The sequence below is a fragment of the Vulpes lagopus genome, chromosome 5 (assembly GCF_018345385.1).
Source record: "Vulpes lagopus strain Blue_001 chromosome 5, ASM1834538v1, whole genome shotgun sequence".
Taxonomy (NCBI): Eukaryota; Metazoa; Chordata; class Mammalia; order Carnivora; family Canidae; genus Vulpes; species Vulpes lagopus.
In genome coordinates this window covers 58,301,769-58,310,433 of record NC_054828.1, presented here as the reverse complement: position 1 = coordinate 58,310,433, position 8,665 = coordinate 58,301,769, and the positions used below count along the sequence as shown (strand labels likewise).

General features: G+C 40.3%; 1 pseudogene; it reads left to right on the top strand.

Moving 5' to 3' along the window:
* The first annotated feature begins 3,116 nt into the window (after positions 1-3,116).
* LOC121491782 lies at positions 3,117-5,946 on the top strand (annotated as a pseudogene).
* The last annotated feature ends 2,719 nt before the right edge of the window (positions 5,947-8,665 follow it).

Sequence of the window (8,665 nt, the reverse complement as noted above, 5' to 3'; positions counted from 1 at the left end):
GGGGCAGAGGGAGAGAGAGTTCCAAGCCGACTTTGTGCTGAGCACTGAGCACAGAGCCCTACATGGGACTCAACCCCAAGACCTTGAGATCATGACCTGAGCTGAAACGGAGAGTTGGTCACTTAACCAACTGTGCCACCCACGTGCCCCTGAAATGATTAAAACAAACAAACAAACAAACAAACAAACAAAAACTACAGTCCTTGACTTCAGGGAACTAGAGTGCCTAAGGGATTCAGAAATTTGGGGCCCAGTAGTAGAAGGCAACAATTTGAAATAGTGACCTCTTAGAGGTTCCATTAGTCATCATCATAAAGCCAGAGCCCCTAAGCTCTTTTGGTAAATAAGTCCAGGGGCTGAGGGGAGGAAGGAAAGGGTTTAGGAAGGTAAATAAATGAATATTCACCTTTAAGAACCTGGCCAGAAACTTGAGGACACCACCATCTCAAAAACCCCTTCCAGCTCTGGAGAAATGGTTGGCCCCTCAGACCCTGGTGGCCACTTTTACACTAACCAATTCATTTATCCTCTCTGAGATCAACACTTGTAACTCTGGTTTGTGACTCGGCTGCTAGTTGCACTTCTGGCAGATTCTCTGACGCCTACTCCGGTCATCTATCTTTGCACCAGTTGGGTAAACGTTTACACCTGTCTCTCAAGACACACCAAGATCCTCCACCTTGGCAAATTCTCAGCTTCTCGGGCCAAGGATGGCAATAAATCTGATCCACCTTGTCAGCCTTAAACCTTCACTTGTTGACCCCTCATTCTTTCTGACAGCTTTACCTGAATTATTTATTTTGGTCTCTATCCTTCCTAGCCAGCAGGGGGCTCTGTACTCTCGTGTCCAGGAGCCTTCCCACACCTTGGGATATTTTGCCCTCTAAGAGAGCTGCCTTTCCCTATCCCAACATTGGCAAGTGTGGCTACTAATCCCATTACTCTAAAATCTAGATTCCAAAGAAGATGCTTGGTTTGCTAATGCAAATATTTATAAATAGTTTATAATTAAATAATAAATTCCTTCTGGCTTCATGAAACTTCCAGTTCCGGTACTTAAAAAATGAAAATAAGCCTGTTTTTCTATAAGCCCTCATCGACGGAGTTTGAACAAACTGTAGTACTCTGAACTAAATTTAAACAGGTTCAAATTTGCTTTTTTGAAATATTCATATGCTGTCTTCCATTTACTTAATAAGAGCTATGTAACTTCAGCTAATTTCCCAGCCAAATTGCTTGTCAAAAAGCATGAGTGCTCTTCCTGGCAAAGAGTCTTCGTGGCTGCCATTTTTTTTTTCAGCAGAATGGAAAATGGAAAAAAGATTTCCCCTTCCACATATGAAGAAATCATTAAGGGGTGACATTAGTAATTGTCCGTATCATTGGCCACTGAGCACTCTTGGCTTAATGATTGCTTGAAAAGACAGCTGCAGAATGAAACCACATTTAGGTGATGATGATCCCATGACTTCAACACAAAACCTGAAGGTTGAAGACATCCCTCGTCAATATGGTACATTTTATCCTGCTCTAGGCCTCCTTTAACATCATCTACCCTCCCTCCATCTAGAGTTTTGTCAAAGAAATATCTACCTGTGAGAATCATTCATACCAGCATGGCTGCTGTTGTGAAGGATATGGTTTGAAAAGACAATGTTTTACATTCTCCTGTCCACCTGATTGTGTACATTAAGTCTTAGAGGAAGACCTCCATGCCGTGCTTCTGCAGAGAATAACCAGGTCTGCCTCATAACCGAAGCATATTTTATAGGCAGCTCACTGCATTTCTCAGCCTAGAACACATTCCTTCACAGCAAAGGGTTCCACATTTGCTATTTACCCATAGCTTTAAGCACCACCATCACCACCACCCCACCTCAGCACCATCCACTACCCCCCCCCCCATGGGCAACTGGCCAGTACCTGTAGAAGCTGCAAGAGAAGCTTGCAGAAAATCTACCAATCTGTCCAAAAGCAATATTTGTTTACTGCTAGTGAATACCAAGGAAATATATTAAGGGGAGGACAGCATCTATTTACTTTTCTTATGCAAATATATCACCTGCTCAGGTAAAACTGATGTGACCAGCACTGGGGTTCCTCAACGTCTTGAAAAACATCAACCACATGACCTACTCTTAACAGACTGCTTTGTATTGCGAGTGCCAGAAAATGATTTAAATGATTTAAGATGATTTAAACATTTATTTTTTTTATTTAAACATTTAAACTGACGTAAATGATTTAAACAGCAAAGGCAAATTAGCTCATAACTCAGGTAACTCAGAGGTCCAGAGCGAGGCTGGCTTGAAGAAGTTTGAAGCTGCAGTTCAAACCATGTCACTAAGGACTGGGTTTCTCTCCACATCTCCACTCGGTGTTCACTTCATTCTGTCTCTATGCCAGGGCCCTGGGGTAGTTCTAGAATCCTCTCATGATAACAAAATGACTGCAGCAGTTCCAGCACATTCCATCACACTACAGCATCCTGGCAGATGCAAGTAGTTCCTGAAGAATAAGAGGCTTTCCTAGAAGTCTCAGCAAACATTCCTTGGGTCTCGTCAGCTATGACTAAAATACATGACCAACCCTGAACAAACAACGTTTCTAGAAAATGAGATTAGAGCTGAGAAAAAAGAACAAGATGAGAACTGGCTTTGGGGATAATGGAAACAATGTCCATAAAAACTTCCTACAATGTGTATTTACCCTGTCTTCCATTATTCCTCATACTACTTGATACCAGAGAAAGAAAATTTTGGTCATCCTAAACTGATATAAATTTTCTTTTCAACTCAGCTGACCACTCTCCCTGGGTTATCTCATCTGCTGCCAAGGCCTTAAATAGCTTCCACATAAGAGTTGCCTCTCAAAGCAGTACCTTCGGGCCAGGAACTTTCTCCTGAATGTTAAAGAGATATGTTCAACTCAACTGGATATCAATATTTGTTTTGCTTAAAAACATTTCAAACTCTTATTTAAAAAAAAAATAATCCTTATCTTTTAGAGATACATACTAAAATAGTTACAGAAGAAATTATATGACATTTGGGATTTGCGTCCAAGTCCTCCAGTGGAGAGAGGAGGACGTGCAGGTGGAGATGAAATAACATGAAATGGTAGTTGCTGAAGCCAAAGGTGAGTATGCATGACATTATTATACTGTTCTTTCTGCTTTTGCATATGTTTGATATGTTTCATTAGAAACTTTCTAGGGGTACCTCAGACTCAACCTGTTTGTGAAAGTTAAGCTATAGATTCAGCCACACAAACAGAGATGGAAAATAATACTGGCTCTACAGGTGAAAGGGTATCTCTCTTTCATGTAAAAATCTGACATATCACCCCATAGTGTCTGGGGCCCAAGTTCCTTCCATCTTATTGCTCCGCTATCCATCTTTATGGTGTTCTTTTGGTTTCCAGGGTCCCAGGAGGCTCAATGTCATCACATTTTGAACAGCGAAAAGGAAAAGAGAAAAGAGAGAGCACGCCACTCCTTTAAGAGTGAGACCCAGATGGGGCACGTGCAGGGCTCGGTGGTTGGGTAAGTCTCCAATTCTTGATTTTGGCTCAGGTCATAATCTCAGAGTCACGAGATGGAGCCCCACATTGGGCCCACGTCAGGCTCCACGCTCAGGGCAGAGCCTGCTTCTCTCCATTTCCCTCTGCCCCTCCCCATGCTCTCCCTCTTTCTGCATCCAGCTCAGAGTTCACAATATCTGGGTAATTCTCAGTCCTATTTATAATGTCCATATATAATTCCTCATGGTCTGGTAGCCTATAAACTAAAAGACAAGTGATCTGTCCTCCAATCTTCCTGTTATAAATTGTGGAGCAGGAATAGGGTAGCCAATATACCCATATACTTTAAATCTATTTGAAAAAAGGAAGAATAGGAAGAAAACAACAGGCTCTAGTTCGTAGCAATCATCAAATCTCGCAGAGCAATAATTGCAAAGACTCCCTGACCTGGTGATGGGGTAAGTTCCTAGGTTATCCCATCTGGCAGTTGGTATTCTTGTGGCCTGGGGATGCGTAGGGGGTTGGGACAATAGAGACCTCTCTCCCGAATTCTTGTCCCTTCCTCTCCATGACCCCAGTTTTTGTCCTATGGGAAGTTCTTGTCCATTTGTCTCCATGGCCACATCTGAAGCAGGTTTTGCAGAATGTGCCCTACTTAGGGCTGCTTGGTTTTCAAAAGGGATTTCTGTGTGCAGGCGAGGGGGCCTTTGTGCAGTAATCAAACAGCCAATGTCCTCTAGACATTTGTTTAAGTCTGAAGACTGGTCTTTTATGGAACAGGCTTGGAAATAGACTCTTTCCTAAAGCTTCCAGAAAGAAACCCTGCCTCACCAACACCCTGATTTTAGGCCAGGCAGAGCCAGTGCAGACTTCTGATTTCCAAAACTATAAGATAATACATCTGTGTTGTTTTAAGCCACTAGGTTTGTGTTAATTTGTTACAGCAGCCATAGAAACTAATACATGAGCCTTCGACCTGTTAACATAGGGAAGCTGTGATACTACTGAACCTAAGGAGGGATGTGAGCTAGAGGGGCAAGGAGGGACATGTTGGTGACACCTCTGCTCCTGACTCTTTGAACACACCCTCTTGGGCCACATGGAGGTAAGTGCAATAAACCCAGAAGTAACAGCTTCCAACTGGGTATATTAGACAGGCTCAGACTGCAGACTCTTTGTCAGATCTTTTTTTCTCCACTCTTCGGTCCCTGGCTTTTTAATTCCTGGCACAATTCTCTGACGTCTAATATCTGTCTCTGACCTGCACCCTCAGTCTGAAGATCAAGAATTCTCTTTTGCAGCTCACTCAGCTCAGCAATCCATATAACTCTGCACTTGGCATGCTCCCTTGATTCCTGTGACATTTAGAGTTTCAGACAACAGACCTCCCGCACCAGCCCAGCTGGTCCTTATGATTTAGGGAAGCAGGGATTCAGGGAAGAACAATGTTGTGATTGGGGGATCATGTTATGAAAGACTTTGCATCAAATAAATCACAAATTTGACTGATTAAATATCAAAAAACCCCACATATAAACAACTAGAAAAGTCTGTAATAGCTAAAAATTGTGATAAGCTGCTCACTTCTTACAAAAGAGTAATAAATGTCCTATCTGCATAGATTTCCTAAGAAGACTTCTATACTATGAAGAATATAATCAGCACATTAAATTCAACATTATTGGGGCACCTGGGTGGTTCATTTGGTTAAGTGAACTCCCTCTGTCTCTGCTGCTCCCCCTGTTTAAGCTCTCTGGCTCTCTCTCTCTCTCTCTCTCAAATAAAGAAATAAAATCTTAAAAATAAATTAATAAATTCAACACTATTAAATCATACATTTGACTTACCCCAAGAAAATATGCTAATTTAATAACATGTTAATAACTAATTAGACATTCAATTAATGCCTTGGTGATGACTTCCTTGTATTTATAATAACTTTGACAGAAAATCTAGGGGCTCCATGTGTCATTAAAAATTATTCTGGAAAAAAAATTATTCTGGAGAGGCATGGGATTGGCGGCTGTGACCTTTGGGCTGGGATGAACTGTGCTCTCAGCGGAGACCTGGGAGCTGAACCAGAGCCACGGCCAATACAATGATAGCAGTTGGACTGACCATTGCTGCTGCAGGGTTTGCAGGCCTTTATATTTTGCAAGCCAAGAAACATATGAAGCCTCAGGTAAAACAGGTTTTTCAAAACCTGTCAAAATTCATCTTCCGTGGTCATTATTACAAAGGTGAGTTTGAACCCAAAAGGATGAAACAGAAGTAGCATTAATAGTAGACTATGCCAATAAGGGAAAATAAGAGGTGCTCATCAAGGAATTATGCTTTTAAATCACCCAGACAGGAGAGGATCTCCTTATTTCAGCCAAAATCAATGAAGCTAAAGATTTACTAGATGGTCAAGCTAAAAAATGAAATAATTACATGATGAATTTTAAGTTCCTGTTAGTTGTATATACGAGTGCCAGCTTTTATAATAAAATGCCTCAAAGCCACAAACTTTAGAAAATTATTCTGAAATGTGATTATTGTTGCAGCATCTATAAGTGAAACAACTTACTACTGTGAACAACTTAAACTTCAACAAGAGAACAATAGCTAAGTCAGTTACGCATCAAAGTATCTGGAAAGATATACGCGAAATAGTAATAGGATGGTCTCTAAGTTATAATGCTAATTTTTACTTTTCCCTTCTTATTTTTCAGCATTGTCTACATTTTTCTATCATTATGTCAGTTTTCTATGGCATATAACAAAATACACAGTTACTTCCAGTCAGGGAAAGAAGCAAAGGAAAATACTCAAAGAAAATTACCCAATATATTAATAGTGGTTGCCTCTACACAGTGATTTTTCTTTTACCTTTTACTTTTTTACACATTCCAACTCTACTTTAAAGAAGACCTATCACTAGGTACAAATTTCCAGTTATAAGTTAAGTAAGTACTGAAGATGTAATGTACGTTGGCCAGAACCAAGTCGATGATACCCTAGCTGCAAAGGAAGTTAGGGAAACTAAGGCAACAAAGTGTTTGCCAACAGATGAGGGTTCTATTCTCACTTTAGACAAACCTTGAAAATGGCTCTTCAAGAGGAAAGAAAATGCATTCCTTCTACCACATTCTGGAGCAAGTCACTTTTCTCCATTGTAAAATTAGCACATTGGACTTAGATGATCTGTACTGGATATTTGTAGTGATGAAGGTCTGGGTCAGGATAATAACAGCGGAATAGAAAGTATTTGAGAAATATTTAAAGGAGGGGGCACCTGGGTGATTCAGTCAGTTGGGCATCTGGTTCTTGATTTCATCTCAGGTTGTGATCTCAGGGTCATGAAATCAAGCCATGCTCAGTGCAGAGTCGGCTTGAGGTTCTCTTTCTCCCTCTCCCTTTGGAGAGGACTCCCCTGCTCACACTTTCCTATAAATAAATAAATAAATAAATAAATAAATAAATAAATCTATTCTCTTAATAAAAGAGAAATATTTAAACGAAAATTCTACAGATCTGAGATTGAACGAACCTACGTTTTTCAACAATTTACAATTTTTCCCCTCTCATTTGTTTTCAATGCTATCTAATAAACACCTGTATCTCAGTTCTAATTTCTTTCACTTGTTTATTCAGAGATTTTTATGGTGGGACCAGCACTGTTTTACCATCAATCTGTTTAGTATTAGGTTTCCTCTTTTGTTAAAAAACAAAAACAAAATAACAGGGATTGGGGGACTTGGATTCATAGGTCCTTCTTATCTCTGAAATTTGTGGACTCATTTTAACAATTCAATTCAACCAAAACATTCATTAAATATCTTATTCAAGTAAGGCATTCTTCCAGAGGCTATGGGAATATAAAGATGAGAAAAATGTATTCCTTGACCTCAAGGAATTCACAGTATAAGAAGTGTGATGTCTTTATATATCATTTATCATCATTATCATCACTACTCCCTTCCCCATCACCTATGTTCATTTTCTTCAGGGCTGCTTCTTCCAAGACCAATCTTAGCATTATCGGAGCCTAATGCAGAGGTAGTTTAGAACTTCACCCCAGGTATTTCTGTTCCTGGATTCCATGTAATTGGGGTTGTTTCTCGATAAAGGGAGACAGCATACAGAAAAAGGCAGAATTAGCTTCATTTTAGGAGGGTCTATGAAAATGAGATGGAGCTGGGGATTCAGTAGCTTCCTACTCAGAACCCATGCTCCATAATAGCTTACCTAGCTGGTGAGATGAAACACTGCTTCCTGACTTTGAGTGAAAAAGAGACATTTTTAAAGAATGGTTATGCTCACTACTGGACAGTTTCATCACTGAACTGGTCATGAGAAAAGCTTAACCAGAGATGACTAATACATTTTAAATCTCATCACTTTTGAGCAGAATCTCCAAAAATGTGGATTGCGGCTTTTTGACACCACAGGTGAACATACATATGAGGCAACATTTGCTCATTTCTATACTTTCTGTGCTAGATACTATTCTCCTTTGCTTCTCCAGATCTACATCCCATCCTTTCCATGCTGCTCTCTGTTCTAGTGGGTGACCTTTATTGACCATACCAATGGTACCTCTTCCCCTCTGACTTCAGTTAGGTTCAACCAATGGAAGACCCTACCAGAAGACCTAAGGTCAAAGGAAAAGTAATATCAAGATTTATTTTCTAGGCTCTCTCCACTGTAGGCCTGAAGGCTACAGCTGATTTAGGCAGCCTTCTGTAGCTGTAGCCAACAGCTACAGATCTCTCTCTCTCTCTCTCTCTCTCTCTCTCCCCTCTGAGTTTTAGTAATTGATTGCTCCCTTTATCCCTTCAGGATTGCCCTTCAGTGCTTCATCATCCTCTATTAGTTTCTCTTAACCCTGTCCAAACCCCCATAGATAGTTATTCCATCACATTCTACTCCATTTCCCCATCGAGTATACCATCTTTTTCCTGCCAGTTTCTGACTGACACATATTGCCAGAGATTCCAATGTGATATTTGTACTTCTAAGGATTTACCAGCTCTCTCATCTCTCACACTGTACATATGTTTTGTAATTTGAGTTGATGCTTATAAAGCATATATCTCAGAGGCTGGTACATAATACTAACTGCTCAAAAATTGTTAGCTGCTTTCCATTCCTCTATTTG